General features: G+C 38.8%; 1 non-coding gene across 1 annotated transcript; it reads right to left on the bottom strand.

Annotated features, from left to right (window-relative positions):
- Positions 1-241: 241 nt before the first annotated feature.
- LOC120257764 lies at positions 242-348 on the bottom strand. The gene has a single exon (XR_005535850.1). It is a non-coding gene; the product is annotated as a small nucleolar RNA R71 (small nucleolar RNA).
- Between the last annotated feature and the right edge of the window lie 20,870 nt (positions 349-21,218).

Raw genomic sequence — 21,218 nt, 5'->3', positions numbered from 1 at the left:
CAATTAGATGGGTTTCAAGATGAAGACCCATATGAATACTTGAAGAATTTCTTGGAGATTTGTTACACTTTTAAGGCGAGCAATGTGTCTGAGGATGTATTTTCGTCAAAGACTCTTTCCATTCTCGGTATAAGGAAGGGCCAAACAATGGCTAAGTTCATTGTCTCAAGGGCCTATTACTACTTGGAAGCAATTAGTTGAGAAATTCTCGATAAGATACTTCCCTCTGGCAAAGATCACCAAGTTGAGGAGTGATATCTCCTCTTTCTGGTAGATAGAATCTGAATCCTTGTACGACACATGGGAAAGGTATAAGGAGATATTGAGAAAATGCCCTTAGCATGGCATAGTTGAATGGATGCATATTTAGATTTTCTATAACAGGTTGAATAATGCAATAAAGCAAATGTTAGATGCAACATTTGGGGTTTCTCTATGCAGCAAACAACCTAGTATCGAACAAACCTTGATTGAAGAGATGGCATCCAATGGATATCAATAGAGTTCAGAGAGGAACTAGCCGGTCAAGATAACAAGTATCTATGAAGTGGATGCCATCATCACTCTGCCAGTGTAGGTTAAGGCAATTAACAAGAGGCTGGATGTATGGTAGACTCCTTCGAAAGCTCCAGTTATGAGTTGTGAAAGTTGGGGAGCTCAGGTAGGTACAAGCTATGCCCCTACTGACTTTGGTGCTAGACTATAAAAACAAGTGGACTACGTGGGTCAAAACAACTGGTACCAAAACAATCCATATAGTAGTACTTACAACCCATGGTGGAGGAATCACTCCAACTTCTTATGGAGTCAGCAAGGACAGGGACAAGTTCCACAGCTACAGTTTAGCCACCTCAACCTCAGCTCCAGCATTCATCCCAATCAATAGAATCTTCACCAAATATCGCAGCTCTTCTGATATGGTACATAAAGAACAATGGAACCTGTCTTTCAGGTCATGAGAAGATGATGAGAAATACAAATACTTCATTGAAGAATTTGTAGAGCCATGATGAGTGTAATTCATATCATGTTTTGTTACCCTCAATTCATGATTTTTCTTTTCTTTTAGCACTTCTTTGTATATATTCAGTGCTATTATAGGTATGTTTGTTAATGATGCAGGAATTAAGGAACTCGATGTAACTAGGAATAAATTAGGTCATTGGATGAAGGAAAATGGAAGATATGCTAAGTGTTCAAGCTCAACATGGGCAAAGCACAGTCGTGCTCTATCCCCCTAAATCTCCTAGTCTGGTGCAGATCAAGTGAAGAAGCTTATAGGGGTGTGATATCGAGACAAACACGGTTGATGCACGATTGTGTCCTTCCCCCTGAATATCTCAGGCTGGAGTTTTTATTCTTCTCAACGGGGGAAACACTTGCTGGAGGCTCCTAGCACGATCATGTTCATGGAAACATGCTCCAAGCACGACCATGCTTTCTCCCACTAAAAATCTTAGGAGAACACTTAGCTGATATACTCAAAGGTAGCCCATGGAAACACGGTCAAAGCACGATCGTGCTTAGTCCTTGTCATGCTAGAAAGCAACACTTTTAACTCTAGTATTTAGGGTTTTGCTCATATCGTTTGTTTGGGGACTCAACTCTCCATTTGGGAGGGCATTGAAGAGGGTGAAGATCAGGCTTCACCACATACTCTAAGAGGATAAAGGAGGAGTCAGAGGCATAAGAGAAGCTGGGATTGGGCATACAAATATCGATAAGGAAGATCATCTTGAGTAAAAGAAAGTGATGTCTTCTTTCTCTTGCCATTCATCTATGTCTTTCTTGTTGTACCCATCCATGATGGGCTAACCGTACATGGTGCCCTAGGATGTTGAACTATGTGGTTTTGTATGCTTTGACTACTTGATTGTTAATGATTATGGACTTCTTTGAGTTTCTTGTGTTTAATCTTGTGTTTGCATATCTTGATGGCTTGAATTGCATAGCTGTCTTGGTAATCTACTTATCTTGGCATAACATGATGTGTTTGAGAACCATATATGCAACATTGCTTTAGGGCACACACTTGAATCTTAGAATGTACCTGGTAACCATTATAATCAAGTCATCATACTATAACTCATAGGGATCGTCCCGGGGCATTGCTCTCTTGTAGTTGAAAACATAATCCTAATCCCCCGGTTTCTAACACCATTCACTCTTTCACTTTTAATTCTTAATTCAATTTTACCCTCAATCTTTTCTTAATTAGACATCAGTAGATAGATAAGTACTTTAAGTCCAGTCCCTGAGGTTTGACAACCCTACCCTTTTCGAGGTACCACTGAATTACTTGTGTATGACCCGTGCACTTGGGGAGAACACATCAAGCCAAGTATCTCAGATGGTGAAAACACTTATGGAGCAACTTTTGGGGTTCCCTTTCTAGTAACACTAAAGTAAGTTCTAGGGAATCCCTGAAGTTTGTTACCTTGAGAAGTGAAAAAGAACTCTCATCACCTATAATGAATGAATCTGAGCCTGAAGCAGCTGACCCCATCCCTAGAACAAAATGAACATTACAAGATAATACGAATACTAAGGTTGAAAGTGGGGAAGAGGCGGAGGGTAAGAGAAAGACTAAATTACCTGAGTATCAACCCAAGCTTCCTTACCCACCAAGGTCAAAAAGGATCAACAAAATGAGCAATACAGAAAATTCCTTGACATGTTCAAGATGGTACATGTAAATGTTCTATTCATTAAAGCTCTTGCTCAGATGCCAAGGTATGAGAAATTCCTAAAATAATTGCTCAAAAACAAAAGGAAGTTGGAAGAAATGTCCACAGTGACACTTAATGAAGAATGCTCGACAATCACCTATAACAAGCTTTTGAAGAAGGAAAAGGATCCTGGGGGATTTATCATCCCCTACACTATTAGAGGTCTTGTGGATGAAAAGGCCCTTGCTGAGCTTAGGAAGAGCATAAACCTCATGCCCTACAAAATCTTCGAAAATCTTGAACTGGGAGAACCAAAGTCCACCAAAATGACACTGCAACTTGCTGATAGGTTCACCAGGCAACCAAGAGATATCATCAAAGATGTGTTAGTAAAGATGGAAAAATTTATTTTCTAGGTGGATTTTGTCATTCTTGACTTAGATGACAAGGCAGATGTTCCTCTCATACTTGGAAGACCATTCCTGGCCACATCTCAAGCTTTGATAGACGTGAAAGATGGTCGAATGGTTTTACGAGTAGAGGAAGAAGAAATTGTGTTCAAGATTAAGGATTCTATGCGACATTTTATGGATTTTAATGACACTTGTTACTTTGTGGATGTTGTAAATGACCTTATCACTAATTATGTGCAGGATACATGGATGAAGGATGAATTGTCTGAGCTGTTAAAAGATGAAGCTCCTAACAATAATGAAACAAGCGAACTAGTGGAAGAAGTGTACCACCAATATTTTTTTGCTGCTGAACTATTGTTGACATAGGAACCATTAAAGAAGAAGCCTTCCCTTGTGAAAAAATGGTGGAAACAAGTTACCACCAAGAAGAAGAGGCCACTTGTCTCACCACTAACTTCAACCCGATCCAATTTCTGGAATTTTGGTGAGATCAATTTAATTAATTCTTTAATTCCTTACTTATGCGATGGTTTTTTAGGTGGCCAAGAAAGATCTTGATTCCACGAACCTCCTTAAAGAGCAAGAAAGGTACTTCAAGCTAGTGATGTTAAACAAGTGCTACTTTGGAGGTAACCCAAGATCTTATTTTCTTTGTTTAGTTTCTCATTATTTATTTTCTTTGCTTGGTAGTTGTTTTGTTTAATTTAGAAAGGGTGTTCCTCATGCCACTTTTGTGGCATTTTGTTCCAGTTTCTTCTCTCTAGTTTTTGAAAAATCTATGTTATTTGCTGAACTATATAAAAAAAAGAGAAAGCAGAGCCCTGAGGTATTTCTAGGCTGAAGATGGGCTGAACACGCCTGTGTTTATGCTGTGCACTTCTTTGAATTTTGAGTTTCTGAAGCACTCTAGGAAGTATGGGTTAAGCATGCAAGTGTTTCCCAAGAAACATCGGCTGCATGTCCCTTTCACAAGCTTGTTCTTTAACTTCAGCTTTATTCCTGAGAAACCATGAAATAGCTTGGCATCACAAGTATAGCACACCTATGCTCCACTTTTCCGGACTTTTCTTAGAACAGGTGAAAAGCATGGTCTATCAATGAGGTCAAAGTTTGACCATGCTTCCTCCTTCATCAAAGCTTGGGCAAAGGCACGTCACTCAACACCCCTGTGCTTGAGGCATGTTTAGAAGAGAAATATAAGAGGTTGTTCGGCTTCCTGGATTTTCTTTTCAAAGACTGGCCACCTCCAATCTTCATCTTCATTGTCTTTCTTCTTCTTTCTAGTTCTTCTTTTTCCCTTTAAGCGAAGTGTTTTTAGTTGTCAGAGTTTCCACCATCGATTCACCGGAGTTTTATCTCCGTCGCATGGTCTATGACACATCTCGAGATTTTTAGTTTCTCTTTTGTGAAATTGTTTAATCTCACTTTTCCCTTGTTTCTCCTCCTCCTCTTAGCCTTCTTGGCTTGTCTTTGTGGAGGGGCCACTGATCTCCTTTTACAGGTAATTAGAGAAGATGATCGCTCCAAAGCACAGGTGTGTTTCTTTTGAAGCACGGCCATAGTCGTGCTTCCTGTTTCTATTTGTGCAAATTTTCTTGAGAGAACCATCATGCTCTTTAGTTCAACACGCCCGTGTGCTAACTATTTTTACTGAATTCCTTGTTTAGCTCGAGTCAATTCTATTTACAAGTTATGATCTGGATGATAGAGATTGATGAGGAGGTTTTTTAGGAAGTGGGCCTAGAATAAGAGATGTGTCGCCTTTTGGGAGATGGAGCTTGGCACCAGCTTTTTTAGATCACCGACATGGATTCCAGAAGCTTTGCTCTGGAAAACTTGAGCATTTTTGAGCTGCGATATAAGGAATACATCAAGTTGATTGAGAAGCTTCAAGTTGATTGAAAAGCTTAAGCCAAGGTGTGACTGAAGTTGTCAAAATTATATATGGAGCACATGATGAGGTAAAGGACAAAGCATTCGAGTTGGATGATGTTTTTGATACCTACATTGCGCGCGACCCTTTCTAACTATGTGGCTTTTGCTTTTACTTTTGTGTGCTTGTTAGTCTTGTATTTGGTTTAGTTAGTTTGGGGAGTCACATGCTAAATTGACATTTTGGTTTGTTTTGTTTCAGCTTTTGCTTTTGTTGCTTCATCTTGTATTTTGGTTTATTTTTTTTAAGTTGAGCTTTTTAAGTTGAGCTTCACTTGTGTGCCTCATTTTTATCACTCGGGGATTTTGTGGATGAATGGAAATTAGAATGCATGTTGAGAGCGGCAACATCACTCTTTATGTTCACGTAAGCTCAATAAAAGTCCTTCTTCTTTTTAATAGTCTTCTTAAATTATTTTTATCAGGCATGTTATTTGTACATTAAGGACAATGTACCAATCAAATGTGGGTAAAGGGTTTTATTTGTGTTAATTGTGATGATTGCATGACTTAGGATGATCTAGGATTGTTACTAATAGAAATTCCTAAGTCTAGGGGGACACGTGTAAGTTAGTATCTTTATTTTGAGCTAAATTGTAGACTTGCTCTTACTTTGAAACCCTAGGTCCGATCACATCACCCTAACATAGTATTTGGATTCAAAGGTAGAAGACAAAGTAAGGGAAGGGAAGGGAGAGAAAAAAGGAAAGGAAGGGTTCAACTCTTGTTTGGATAGACAAATTTTATGGAGAGAAAGGAAATGAGAGTTTTCTGATAAACCTTGTTTGGTTAAGGAAGGCAAGGGAAAGGAAAGGATATATAATAATATGATGTACCAACTATAGCCTTATTATGACATAAAAAATTACTTATTTCTACTTAAACACATGCATTACAAATATCTTAATATTTTAATTTTGTATCTTCTCAAATATCAACATTTTTTTCTTTGAAAATATATCATACATTATTGTCTTGTATAGGACAAAATAAATGTTGCTATTTGCATCATCACAATAGATTGATGCTTGATTAGGTCTACTAAAATATAAACTAATTAAATTAATCTAAAGGAAAAAAATAAATACATAAAAACAAGAATCTGCAATAGGTGCCATGTGAATACTTGAGTAAAATAAAATTAGATTGAAAATAATGAAATAAAAACTTTATGAAGTGACGTTATGTAATTAATTTAAAAAATTAAGGGTATTAAGGTCTTTTAAAGTATTTTAAAAGTTTTAGGAGGTTCTCCCTCCCCAACACCCCAAATCGAGGGGCTAGAAAAAATGGGGGTTCGAAGGGTCAGAGTTAACCCTTCCTTTCCCTTCATTACATTAAAAATATCTATCCAAATGAAGGAAGGACTCACTCTGACCCTCCAAAACTCTTTCTTTACTTTACTTTCCCTCACCGGCCCTCAATCCAAACATAACATAAGTGTGGAGCCGCTTGTGTTTAGGTTGAAAACATGGTTTCTTTAAAAATAACTAGAAAGTCTGATCCCTTCTAGGATGCCCTACTGGTTTTGTGAAAATATTATCTAAAAAGATGGTAGAAAGAGCTATTTAACTAAATGAGTGAAAGCCACTCTTGAGTAGTTGAATTTTGGACATTACAAGTGTACATTTGATGCCCTACTGGGAGAGAAGACTACCTCTAGTGTGTATGAAGCTACTACCTACTTAGTTTATTTTGAATTAAAGTCTCTATGGACTAGGTCAATCCAAAAGCATGGGGTGCACAATTTAGGGTTTACACGCACACAATGTTCTTGAAGTAAGAGTAAAATATTTTACTCGAGCATTCTTAATTCTTGCGCTAACCTCCGATAGTCTCTCTATGCTTTGGAATTTTCTATTCTTTTGATTCAAGTGTGGGGGTATTTGATGAGTGCATTTCATGTCATGTTTTATCTGTCTCCAGATTATATTTGTGTTTCTTGTACTTTTAGCATTCTTTATCTATATTCGATGCTATTCCTAGTACATTTTGTTTATTGTGCAGAATTCATGGGCTCAAAGCATTAGGAGTGAAATCAAAGGAAAAATCGGTAAAGAAAATAATTTTCTAAGTGTTTAAGCTAAGCACAGCCTAAGCATGGTCGTTCTTCTTTGCCATACTTATTGCTAATTTTAGGAGAGCTGAGTAACAAGACAAGCATAGGTGTGCTCTAGGGCAAGCATGGGCGAAGCACGAGCTTGTTTCCTTCCAGTACATTTCTCTTGATTTTATGAAGTTGTCTCCATTCGGCCAAAGCATAAGTTCTCTGCCTCTAGACACTTAGCCGATTTTCACCAAAGTCTCAAAAAGAGCACAACTTAAGCACGCTTGTGCTTTGGTTGTGTTGAGACTATAAAGTTCCTTTCATTGCCCATATCTAGGTTTTTTTATGGGAGAGCTTGGCTAGGGTTTGGAGATCCATCTTTGGAAAAATGCTGGAGGTCCAAACGAGACTTCACCACATCTTCTGGGGAGACCAAGATAGGGTTAAAGGAACCTTTGAGGATTGAAGCTAGCTAAGCAAAGGAGTTCTTTGTGTCCAATTGAGAAGATTTTACAAGAAAGAGGGAGTCATGATTTCTTACTGTTCTGTACCTCTTTTTCTTTCCCTATTTGTATAAACTCATGAGGGGCTAACCATTCCACAATGCTCTGGGATATGAACCTTGATGATTAATGTACTTTGTCTTACTTGCTTTCAATGATTATGGAGTATTAATGTATTCTTATGTTAAATCTTGTATTGTATAACTCGATGTGCATGAATTGTGTAGTTATAGTACTGAAACTTGACATGTGTCGATTACCGTAGTTGTAATTGGCTTGTGTAATTGCAAAATTTGACGTGTAAGAGACCCATACTCACAATTGCAAAACTTGACTGATAGGAAAGCCATAGATACAACATTGTTTGTGAGCACACGTAAGAACCTTGAAATGTACCTGATAGTCATTAGGAGCAAGTCAATACATTAATGCACTTGGGAATTAGTCTGGGGCATTACTTATCAATGACTGTATACTCTATCTGTCTTCGTATATTCCTTTCAGCCTTCTCGATTATTTCATTTTAGTTTATTCACAATCAATCCATTTTTGATCGACTGGAGATTAAAGGAGAGGAGAAATCGGTACTAGAAGTCCCAATCCCTATGTTTGACAACCCTACCCCTTACGGGGATACCACTTTATTATTTTATACGATCGGTGCACTTGCGGAAAGTAAACATCAAAAAGATATTACCAAACATATGTTGGATCACTAATGATGCAAAAAAATATAGAAAACAAATGATTATATACTAAAAACATGGAAAATTATAGCAAAAAGAAATTATCCAAAAACACATCTGAGCACATACTGAGGTAAAGGGACTCCTCTCATTCACACATCTCAACTACACAATGAAATGCTCGACAAGGATTCAGCTAACTTCTTCTGGTGTGTTCAAGGATTACAGTCCTACTTTTCTATGAAACTTTGTACACAATCCGAACTACTACCCATATTAGGCCGGCCGCCCTACCTAAACCAATCATCATATCGGTCCCTAGGCCTTATTGGATTGAATGCATGCTATTGTACAACTAAAATATCACTTTAAATGTATCATAATCCATGTTTTTCTCTATGTTCTCAATCGGCTATTGGTAGTGCTTTCACATAGATCCCATTCAACCGCTTTGGTATCTTCAAGATCTCTCAGGTGTGAATTGTGATATCAACAGCAGTACCAGAGAAACCTCTAAAAGGTTGGTGGGCCATCACACAAGCATTAAGGAGTGCGCAACACTCACTGGTAGTGCTAGTGGCAAGGAAAAGGAAGCCCATGGAGGCCGCTTAGTTAACACTTATGGTAAAGACCAAGGAGCCGATATGCTGCATCGTGTCATAGATGGTGAGGCCGTCATTAAAAACCCCACTAAGGGGAGTTGATATAGAGATGGATGGGCTTGGAGAGGTTCTCATATTCAATTAAAAGAAGCTGAGCAACGACTATGGCATAGGTGTCATCAGCGATGGGGCCGTTGACGCTAATGATGCACTCTTTGAGGAAACTGGAGATGTTATAGGTGTGCTCACCGCGGGAGGTGTGCTCAATGATAGTGGGGATGAGGTCGTAGGAATGGATGCTGGACGAAGACGCTAGGGCGAATGGTACTGGCAAGGTGGGAGCACCGCCACATTGCAACAACTGAGATGCATAGCTAAGGTTTGAGTTGGTGATGGCGAGGGCTTTTAGGGCAAAGAGTGAAAGAGGGATTTAATTAGTGTTGCATGTTTTATTTATTTTTTTAAAAAAATATAAAGTATTAAATAAATTTATTTATTATATGTATTTTTACACTTTTTAGTATAATTTTAAAAATTTAAAATAAATATATTATTAAAATGAAAAATTAATAAAATCTTGATATACTTCTAAATAGAATAATTTTGGAAATGTGAGTGAGTGAGTAGTATTATGGGTAATATGGAAATGTGTATCCACTACCACTACCACCATTATACTGGTTGGTTGGTGTGGAAAGACTCTTTATAGCTATTGGGTTTTTTATATCTGGTTGTGCAGGAGTTGTAAGTGGTCTTGAGAGAAAAAGTATTGGTTGATTACCTAAATAGGAGCTCAGATATAAACATGGGACTTGGTGTTTTTAACCCTTGTATTTTGATTCAATTCCAATTCCCATGCTTTTTTTTAATTACCTCTTTTCACACTCCCTCAATGGCGGAACCAAGGGGGGTGAGCGGGGCTTCAGCCCTCTTAGCACCGAAAACGTTTTGCTACTGCCCAAGAGGGGAAGCCGATCTTCAAGTCTTAGGCATCAAGGGAAGCCCCTCACCCTTTCTCAGTCCCCCTTAGCCCTTTTGCGCCATGCTATGTTGTCGTCGATGGTGTGAGTCTCGTGATTCATGCTGCCAAGATGATGTGGAATGGCATTGACTACTGCTTACTGGTCTTGTGGTTGTGGGTTGTGCTACTTTGTATCATGTCATGAAGACATGAAGAGGCTGAAGAGTAAAAGCCAAAGAAGAAAATTAGAATTAAAAGGAGAAAAAGAATAATAGATGAAAGGGCATTCAGTTGTGGCCCTATGGGTCCAGGTCCAGCTCTGGTTTGTGGTTATGGGTGCTTAAGTTTGGATCTAAAAGATCCAAATCCATTTATTGAGTTATTGCTATCGGGTTATCAGATTTAAAATATGATTTGAATCCAATACCCAAATTTCTGTCAATTAATAAGCATACCCTCAACCTTAGTGACTGAAATTCAACCTTAACTACTCAAAATCTCATTCATTGTGGTTTTGATCTTCAATTGATGATTTGATTCAGACTCATCTCATTCATTATTGAGTTTCTTCAGACAAAATCTCATCTCTTGACATCATGATTTGACTTTTCAATTAGAAAGACTGGAGGATTGATTGAGTTGAATTTGAGGACCATATTTGTAAGTCTTTGTTTTCTTTTTAAAATTTCATCACCATATTGTGTAGTTGTGCTTTTACCTTTTGGACATCTATTTACCTGTTAAGTCTTAATTAACTTTTGTTTTTGTTCTTAAAATTAAAAATGTCTTGAATGTTGATGTTGATTAATGATTATCCACTTTAATGATTTCAGTGTTAATTACTTTTTTAATTGATTTGATAACTGAATAATTTGAGCTTGAATTGTTTGATTTAATTTGAGGATTTAATTTTGTTAATTATAATTATAGTGGGTATAGTGTGTATGGTTGTTGACGTTGAGATAAATAACTGAAATTTGACTTTTTTTTAGAGTTTCATAATTAAGGTACAATTGAGGTTTATAGAGGCCATTATTGTTACAACTAGGTATACAAATAAGGATGGTACTTGAGGTTGATCTCTAAATTGTCACATGAATGTTATTCCAATCCATGGTATTTGAGAAAATTAGGTGAATTTTTTACTTGATCTTCAAAGAAGTTTGTAATCCTTTCATTTTTCTCATACAAGGAATAACATTTCTAGATTGTACTTCAAATTATGAATGGAGGCAAATTGTGCATGATGAGTGGACAATATTCTATTATTTAATATCATTTTGTACACTAATTAGTCTTGTATTATGATCATATTGTGGAATTCAGTGCTAACCACAGTATGTCTTGCATTCTCAGGCTTCAGGCAACACTTAAAGATGAGAGAAGATCATAGCCGCCAAGCATCACCTTGGCAGCATTTGTGGAAGCTTCTTGGGAGTTTTTCTGGTGATCTACTTCTAGAGCAATTAGGAAGGGGGGTTTCTATGTTTATTTCTATTCTCTTCGTGTCTTATAACTTGGATGATTGCCCTCCATTAATGGAGGACTAATTTGCTTGATGTTTAGGCATAATTAAACTCTAGGGTTTTATCTTTTGACATAGGTTGTTGGATTTATGAGATTTATTTGTTTTCTTTATAGTAATATGACACACCCCTTGCGAGTGTGTACCGTAAGTGCACGGAGTGTCGAAGTAATAAAGTACTCTGGTGAGTGGGGTAGTCGTATACACAAGGAATAGTGCTTAGAAACACAAGTATTGCAATTTAACTATAGTGAAGATAATTCCAGAGTGGTGTGAATAATATTAGTGCAAATAGATATAAAGTAAAGAAGAAAACAGACACAATGAAATGATAGGAGAGGCAATCGATAGAAAATGGGGCACCCGGACATTGCTCACCCAAGGACTATTGTTTCAAGTGTAAGACCAATCGTTATATCTCCTAACTGATGTCTAATGAGTGAGTCGTGGAAATTCTAAGATACACGGTCCCAAACCTAAGGTCAACCGTCACTAATCCTTACACTATACCCCATCGGAAAGGAATACTCTTAACGCCTCACACTGTGTGGAGTTGCATAAAGATTTGGGGACTCCAAGTGATAAATACTATTCACTAATATAGATCTAACCCATTGGTCTGGGCAAAAGACCTCTAGTCACGATTAAACCCCTAGCACTAAGGATTACTTCAACGCTTTACTCTATTTCTTGCATAACTAAGCCACAGCGGAGTTCGTCTCTTAGCACTTCACTCTATCATGACAGCAAAAAACTCTTGAAACGTGGAGGTAGGATAAATCACATCGGAAGGGAAAGGGGATGTTCCTCTACCTCTCGACTCACCCTCTTGACCCTCTCCAACCTAGCTTTGTCTAACTCTCATGGTGTGTCACTCATCCACATGGATTACCAAGATAGATTCTCAACCCTAATATCACTCTAAGGGAAAATCAATTCAACAAGCATTCAAGGTTGGAACTCAATTAAAAATATCAATTAAAGAAACATAAAGAAAAGTTAATGAAACAAAATCATCCTAGGGTTTACAAGTCCAAGAACCCACTAGGGGTTAGCTCTCCATGGAGCGAGATACAATCAATAGTGAAATTGAATGTAAAAGCATGCGATCCACAAGTAAAACTCCCTTGTTGTCTGTATCGATGGGCTTGTGGAGTAGCCTCGTCTTCTCCAAGGGTTCCCTAGTCAATCTGGGGCACACCTCACCAAATCAATGCCAATGAAAGCTCCCCGATAACTATCTTCCAAAGGAACGCGGTGTCGAAGGCCATAGAACCACTCCCAAAGACATAGCCAAAGCCTCTCCAAACCCCAAGCCCGCAAGCGACTCCAAAGGTGGGAAAGATGGGAAAAATATTCTTCAAAGCATCTGAAATAACGACTTAAATATGGCTGGAATCGGGCATCCACACGCCCGTGTGAATTTTTAGGAATTGAATTTCTACGAGCTGTGAACGGTAACTGCTACAGATGATTTGCTACATTAACATGCTATAGTTTTTTGCCAAAATACTCACTAATCCACACTTTTCATCGAGGCCACATGAATGGGCACACATCCATGTGGTAGATCGCGTTGCATCTTCAATAAAATCACATTTGACGAAGATCTTGCTAGTATCGCACAAGTCGGAACACATGAGTGTGACTACCTTTGTGCCCCTCCAATTTGTATGTTTGCTCGAGCACAATGGAGGTTAGCACACACTCACACGTCTTTGAGCACAACTTGTGTCTTCACATTTGTTCAATCTAAGGCTTCATCAAAAATTGCATCCACGATCTACTTTTGGTTCCTTTCTTTCACTATTGTCTCCACAACCCTATGTGCACAAAAGAACACAAATACACATGCATAAGCGATAAAATCTGAGAAAAGTAATGCTCAATGTAAGAAAAGAATACTTCGTATTACTAATACACAAGTACTTATCACAATACATTTTATTTGAATCTAATTGCATGTTTGAATGCTTGATTGCTATTGTGTTGAAAGCCCTAGTTATCATACTTGATATGCTTTGGGACAAGTAGAAATATCCACCTACTATAGACATACTACGATTAGAGGGAATTGTGAGTAAGCCTAGAAATATGGTACTTTGGAGATTTCATCCCCCATAATTCTCCTAAGTGTGTTAATGAGAATTTCTATGTTCTTTGCAATTATGTGGAATAGCTTCTAGAAGAAATTATATTTCTATTTTGTATTCCGATTAGGGGTAATCTCTCTTCAAAAGGGAGATTATCTACTTAAGAAATTTTTGTTAGCTCGCATTAATGTTTCATGGAGTGTTAATGCGATTGTGTGGTGACTGCATCAGCACTGCACCGATTCAGTTACTATCCATCCTTAAAAAAAGGGGTTTAGTATGATTTAGGAAACATCTTGATTCAAATAGAATTGCATATTTAGACAACCTTTGTCTTGCACTTTATCAAACCCTAGAGGGATACCATGCCTGGACATCGTCTCTTCCCCTGATTTCTCTTCTACTTTATTCCGTATTTCTTGCTTTTACTTTCTTTTGTTCACACACACCACCACATTTTGATTAGGCTAACTTTCGGAATTAGAGTAACCACTAGTAATCTCATTCTTCCCTATGGACTGACATCCTACTTTAATGCACACTTAATTACACGATCGGTACATACACTTGCATCCCTATCAGTCCATCATAGTATAATACTTTTTAACTTTTTAAGTGGGAATAATTATCTTGAATAACATTTCCACTATAAAGGCATGATCTTATACAATTGATTTTCCAAACAATTAGGCTTGTGTTTTGTAGCATCAGGGACATAACAAACATAGTGGAGATTACTTGTTTAACCTTGTTCTCCAAATAATTTGATGATTGTGAGTTTTCAATTTTTGAATGACTAAATTAGAACTTTCCAGATGAGATGAGTTATGGACCTATGGTGCAAAAAATTCCATTCTATAGTTTCAATTATCACATTATCTTAATCCTATTTTTTGTAAATAAATTAGCAATATGATTGGCTTCTAATGTCTAGCTATTATTCCCTTATCAATTATATTTATACATGTTTACTTTGGTCTTTCAATAGCATTGTATAGTTTTATAGCCAATTGGACATGGATAAATTTTTAATTAAACGGTCACGGAGTGAATAGTTATCCAATTCTCCAAAAGCACCATCGGGTTATGAATCAAGTGAGAAAAGCATCCACGTGAATTTCAATTCGAATGACATTGTTTGTGATCCGGGACTCCGAAAGCCAATTGAAGACTTTGATGTTGGGGATTAGAGATCAACTTAGAAGGGAATATTTAAGTAGAGGCCCATGTCAACAAATTGGCCATAATTTTTCACAAAAAGAATATGGCAAACAAAAATGGGTTTTCAGGATGCTTGGTTAAAACAACATTCATGGTTGGAGTACAATGTGAGCAAAGATGCAGCATTTTGTTTTTTGTATTATCTTTTCACACCAAGAAAAGGAAATCAAATAAGAGAGGATGCATTCATTAAAATAAGGTTCAATAATTGGAAAAAAGGCTTTAAAAAATTTGTAGATAATGTTGTTGTTGTTGTGAACAGTGTGCATAATTTATGCAAGAGTATAGTTTCAGAGTTTCCAAAATCAGAGGCAGAGTGTGTCACACTAATTGGCTACACATTCACATGAGATGGAGGTTGAATACCGCACTCATTTAATAGTGTTTTTGGACGTGACGCATTTTCTATTGAAGGAAGGTTTTTCTTTTTCATGGACATGATGAGTCCACAAGCTCACTGAACAAGGGCAATTTCCTTGAGTTCCTCGAGTGGTACAACCTACAGAATAATAAGGTTTTTAAGGCATTCAACCAAAATGTCCTTTGAAACAATCAATAACTTCTCCATAGGTTCGAAAGGAGTTAGCAAATGCTTGTGCAACAGAAATTACATGTGCCATTGTTGATGATATTGGAGATAATTTTTTTCTCTTGTGATTGATGAAACCCAAGGATGTGTCAGTTAAGGAACAAAATGGGAGTTTTTCTGCAATATGTGAATAAAAATGGATATGTAATAGAGCAGTTTCTTGCTATGGTTCATGTGCTGGATACCTCAACTATATCATTGAAAAATGCCATTGATTTTCCATTTGACAAACATGGGTTATCTCTTTCAAGACTGAGGGGATAAGGGTATGATGGGGTTTCAAATATGCGAGGTGAACTTAATTAATGGGTTGAAGACACTTATCCTAAGAGAAAATCCATATGCAAGGTATATCCATTATTCTGTTTATCAACTCAAATTTAGTGATTGTTTCTGTTGCTAAAGAGAATCAAATTGTGAGTGATTTTTTTTTCCAATATGTTACTATGATTGTTAATGCCACAGGAATATCATGCAAAAGGAGAGACCAACTTTGTCAAAGTCACCATGATAGATTAGTTGAGCAATTGGAAAGCGTAGAGACAACTAGTAGCAGAGGAAAAAAATCAAGAATCCGGCTTAGCAAGACCGGGGGGGGGATACTCGGTGGGGATCACATTACACTACCATTCTCTAACTAATCTCAATGTGGAGTTCAATGTTGGAGGTACTCCAAAATGTGCATGATGATGGTACTTCTAATGATAATAGAGGATTAGCGACAAGTTTGATTGAAAAAAATGGAGAATTATCAATTTTTGTTTGTGATGTATTTGATGAGCCACTTGTTGGGGATAACAAATGAGTTATCATATTCCTTATAACAAAAGGATCAAAATATTGTTCAAGCCATGCGTTTGATCGAAGCTGTGAGGGTTTGACTTCAAGAGTTTACGGAGACGGAATGGGAATTATGTTTGGAGGAAGTTAGCTCTTTTTGTGAGGGAAACTCAATCCCAATTGCTCACATTGAGGATAATATGTAAATTCGTGATCTTTCTAGATGGGATGAGCAAGTCATTACTTATTTACAACATTACTGTGTTGATATTTTCTTTGAGGTTAACATTTTATATTTATTGTGTTTCTATAGATCTCATTAATTTATCATTGTTTCCATGTCAGGTTAGTGATTTAATTGCACAAGAAATGCAAAACCACTTCCCTGAAACTAGTACATAGTTACTTCTTCTTGTGTCATACTCGCACATCAAAAAGTTACTTCATCTTGCAAAACTTTATCCTGAAGATTTTACAATGACTGAATGTATGATGCTTGAGGATCAACTTGTGACTTTCATTTATGATGTGCGGCATGATGAAAATTTTCTAAATGTCGTGGACTTGCAAAGTTTTTGTAGAAATATAATTGAGAGTGGTAAAAGTGTTACTTTTTCACTCATTTATAGTCTTATTGAGTTGCCATTAGTTGACACGACCGAATATGCGTGTAAACCGCAAGTGCACGGGTGTCGAACTAATAAATCCTAGGTGAGTGGGTATCGTATCCACTAAAAATAGTGAATAGAAACACAATGATTGCTATCTAACTATGATGAGAATAAATCGATGGTATGATGAATGAGATTTATTTAAAAAGAGATAAAAGAAATAAGAACAAGAGGCACAATAAAGTTGAGAGATAAGGCAATCGATATAAATGGGGCACTTGGATATTGTTCCGCCTAGGATAATCGTTTCAAGTGCAGAATCAACTATTATGCTTCCTAACTAGTGCATTAATGAGTCGTGGAGATCCTAAGATACATGGTCCCAAATCTAAGGTCAACCATAACTAACTCTACAGCAAGTCCCGGTGGAGAAATCGATTAATCTCAACACCTCTCACTGTGTATAGTTGCAGGACGCTCTAGTGATTCCAAGTGATAAACCTTATTCCTATGTGTAGACCTAACCCTTTGGTCCAGGTGGAAGGTCCATAGTCATAATTAAGCCCTATGTGCTAAAATCACTTCAACGCTTCACTCCGTTGCCTTTGCAACTAAGCCCCAGCAGAAGGTCATCCCTTAGCCCGTTCACTCTACTATGACCGCAAAGAACTCTTGGAACGTGGAGGTAGAGTAAATCAAATCAAAAGGGAAAGGGGACGCTCCACTACCTCTTGACTCACCCTCTCAATCCTCTCCAATCTAGCTTTGTCTAACCCTCATGACGTGTCACCCATCCACAAAGGTTACCAATATAGACTCTCAACCCTAGTGTCACTCTAAGGGAGAAATCATTCAATCAAGCATTCAAGATTGGAACTCAATTAAAACATGAATAAAGGAAAGCATAATAAAAGGTTTAAAGAAACAATAGCATCCTAGAGTTCACAAATCCAAGTACCCACTAGGGGGCTTAGCTCTCCATGGAGCTAGTTACAATCAACAATAAAATCAAATGTAAAAATATGTAATCCATAGAAAAACCCCCTCGGTAGTTGTCTCGATCGTCTTGTGGAGTGACCTCGTCTCCTCCAATGGTCCCCTTGTCCGGCCTAGGGCACACCTCGCCGGATAGGTGCCGATGAAAGCTCCCCCAATAACCTTCTTCCAAGTGGAGAGCGGTGTCGAAGCCGGAGAACCACTTTAAAAGCCTTGCCAAAACCTCTCAAAACCCTAGCCACCACCCTCTTGAAAGTTGGGAAAAATATGGAGAAAAGAATGCTGAAATCGGGGTTGAAATCAGATTTAAATAGGGCTGGAATCGGGCATCCACATGGGTCTGTGGATGTTCCACACGCCCATGTGAATTCTCTAGAATTCTTATTTTCGGTCAGGCTGTGAACAATAACTACTGCAGTAAATTCTGCAGTGATTTGCTACCAACATAAACGGCACGCATTTATGCCGTAGATCGCGTCGCTTCTTCAATAAACGGGTTTATTGGTGAAGATCTTGCTATCATTGCATAAGTTGGGATACGCAAATGTGACTGCCTTCGTGCCCCTCTAACTCATCTGTAATGGCTTGAATACATGGAGGTTGATAAGTGCTTGAGCGATATGAATGTGAAGTGTTCATTTCTTATGTTGAGCATTACTTTTCTCGGGTTTTTACACTAATATGTGTGTTTTTATGTTACTTTTATGCAGGTTGGGTTGTGAGGCCGAGTATGAAGGAAATAAGCCAATGTGGATCATAATGCACCTATTTTATAGGAAATCTCACTAAGTTTCAAACGCGAACACATAGGTCAGGTGTGAGATGCTAGAGTGTGTGCCGACCTCCTAGCATTCGAGTGAGCACATCCATTTGGAGGGCACAAAGGCGATCACACTCGAGCATTCCGATTTATGCACATGAGAGCGAGAGCTCCACCAACATGTATATCATTGAAGAAGCAAGTGATTCACGACGTAAACGTGGTGCCCGCTTTGGTACACTCGCCTTCTCAGCCCGCATCGAATCGAATCCAAGAGACCCATGCCCAGACTAATCTTGTAATGTAGGGGCCCGAGAAGATCGCTCCCGCCTAGCATAGTGTCCCCCGGTGCCCGATGTACTCGCCGAATGTGCCCCTAAATGAATCGTGCAGCGCTCTACCATCGAAAGGGCTACAAATGCAGCACTCCCGACTGGCTCAAAAACACCGATCGTCACCGTGGCTATTCACCGACCTACTCATGATGACGTGCAAATATCTGTATGCAGGTCGGGAAAGGCACGTGGCCTTGGACACCCCTGGCTCAGTCATCGACCTTGACCACGTAGTACTGAAGCTCTGCAGGGGTCAAGGTTCCAGGATAATCAGTAGGCAACTGTGCATACTCCTCTGTATCCGTGAATGCCTCCTCGTAGCCAAGTAGGATGGAAAACTACGTAATGCTCAAGATATGGTGGCGTCCAAATACTCTGAACTGAATGGTGTCCAAACTGTTGAAGCTCGAATACGCTCTATCAAACTCGAATGAGGATAGCACCTCCAGTACAAACTCTTGGATGGCTGGCTCTCTAATCGTCAGCAACTGCCGCCAACCACCTTCTGAAACTAGATCCTCGATCTCATCGGCAAACTCATCTCCCTGCTGAAGCTCCCGCAATATAGTCTTGTCTAGAAATCGAGTCTGTCCGAAACGGAGTCTCGACAAGCGCTCATAACGGACCTGATGTTCGGGAATCACAAATCACATGCCCTCGGGCTCAGGGGATGACTCACGTGACCTCTTATCAGCTTGCTTTTTTGACCTAGGTGCCATGATCTACTGAGCATGGGTAACGCAAACGGGCACACGTAGGGTTGAGAGGGTGTTGGGCATGGGTCTCTTGGAACCCTGCGGACCCATGCCCAGCACACGGGCACACGTAGGGTTCGGAGGAGACCCATGCCCAGCACGTGTTTGCGTTAGTGTTGAGAGGGTGCTGGGCTGGGCATGGGTCTGCTGGGCATGGATTACGAGATTAGTGCTGGGCATGGGTCTCCTCTAAACCCTGCGGACCATGCCCATCAACCGTTGTAGAGGGTTGAGAGGATGAGTCGAGAGGTACAGGAGCGTCCCCTTTCTCCTCCGACGTGATAGATTCTACCTCCGTTCCTCGAGTTCTTTGCGGCCATAATAGAGTGAATGGTCTAAGGGATGAATATCCGCTGGGGCTTAGTTGCGCTGCAACGGAGTGAAGCGTTGAGGGATCTTAGTATCTAGGGCTTAATTGTGGTTAGGGGACCTTCCGCTGGACCAAAGGGTTAGGTCTATAATTAGGGAAGAGATTTATCACCCGGGATCCCTAGAGCTCATTGTAACTTTTATTCGAGTGCGAGGTTGAGAGATTATTTAATCTCTCCTCCGGGACATGAATAGAGTTAGGCATAGTTGACCTTAGATTTGGGACTATGTATGTAAGAATTTCCACGACTCACCATTGCATTGATTAGAAAGCATAATAGAGAGTTCTTGCACTTGAAGCGATTATCCTAGGTGAAGCATCATCCGAGTACCCCATCTTTATCGATTGCCTTACCTCCTCCTTACTTTTTCTCTCTTACTTGTTGCTTTTAATTGTTGAGAATTGAATCATTGTCACACTTATCATTGTTGATATTCCATATAGCTATGAATCGAATTAAGTGCCTTTACTCCCTACTCCCTGTGGATTCGATACCCGCTCACCCGGGATTATTACGTCGATAAACCCGTGCACTTGCGGGATATATGCAAGGGGATTCTTGTCAGAGGTTGGCACACATTCACGTATCTTAGAGCCCCACTTGTGTCTTCACGTTTGTTGCTTCCAATATTCCACCAAATAGTGCGTTCACGATCTACTTTTTGGCTTTCTTATCTTAATACTTAGCTTCACAACGCTACATGCGCAAAAGAACACAAATACACATGTATTAGAGCTTAAACCTGATAAAAGTCATACTCATGGTAAGGAAAGAATACTTCACATTTTTAACACACAAGCACTTATCATTAGTTTTCGGCGATGAATGTTGTAGAAACTGATTTGCGCAACAAAATAGGAGGCGAGTGGATGAACAATATCTTGGTTGTCTATAATAAGTGGGAGATTTTTGCATCTATTGATAATGAAGCGATTCTGTAATGTTTTTCAAAAATATGCAAACTCGGCGGATGTAACTACCTCCTCTTAGTTGCATGGCTTACATTTGTAGCACTGACAATTGCATTGACTCTAATTCAAGCATGCATAGATGTTATTTTGGCATTTTCAAGAACTACTGAGACAACCAAGGGCAACGGACTACCTACCAAGTGTCCTTTCCATGACTAGTAAGGAGACCTAGTGCTTTGATTTATGTGTTTGGCGTGACAACATAAGATCTTAAACTATGTATAGTGTAGATGAGAAAAGTTGAATCTTTGTGGAAGCATTGAGGTGTAGTGGAGTAATTATCACAGGACAAGAGTACTTGCTTTATCATCATCCTTCTGTTCTCTAAAGATGCAGAGTGGTACCACATAAAAAATGTGACGTATTAGTATTGCAGACACACCTGGAGATGAGCA

Source organism: Dioscorea cayenensis, chromosome 3 (genome assembly GCF_009730915.1).
Source record: "Dioscorea cayenensis subsp. rotundata cultivar TDr96_F1 chromosome 3, TDr96_F1_v2_PseudoChromosome.rev07_lg8_w22 25.fasta, whole genome shotgun sequence".
In the NCBI taxonomy this organism is placed as follows: Eukaryota; Viridiplantae; Streptophyta; class Magnoliopsida; order Dioscoreales; family Dioscoreaceae; genus Dioscorea; species Dioscorea cayenensis.
The sequence above is the reverse complement of the archived record's forward strand: the minus strand, read 5'-3'. Positions and strand labels throughout refer to the sequence as shown.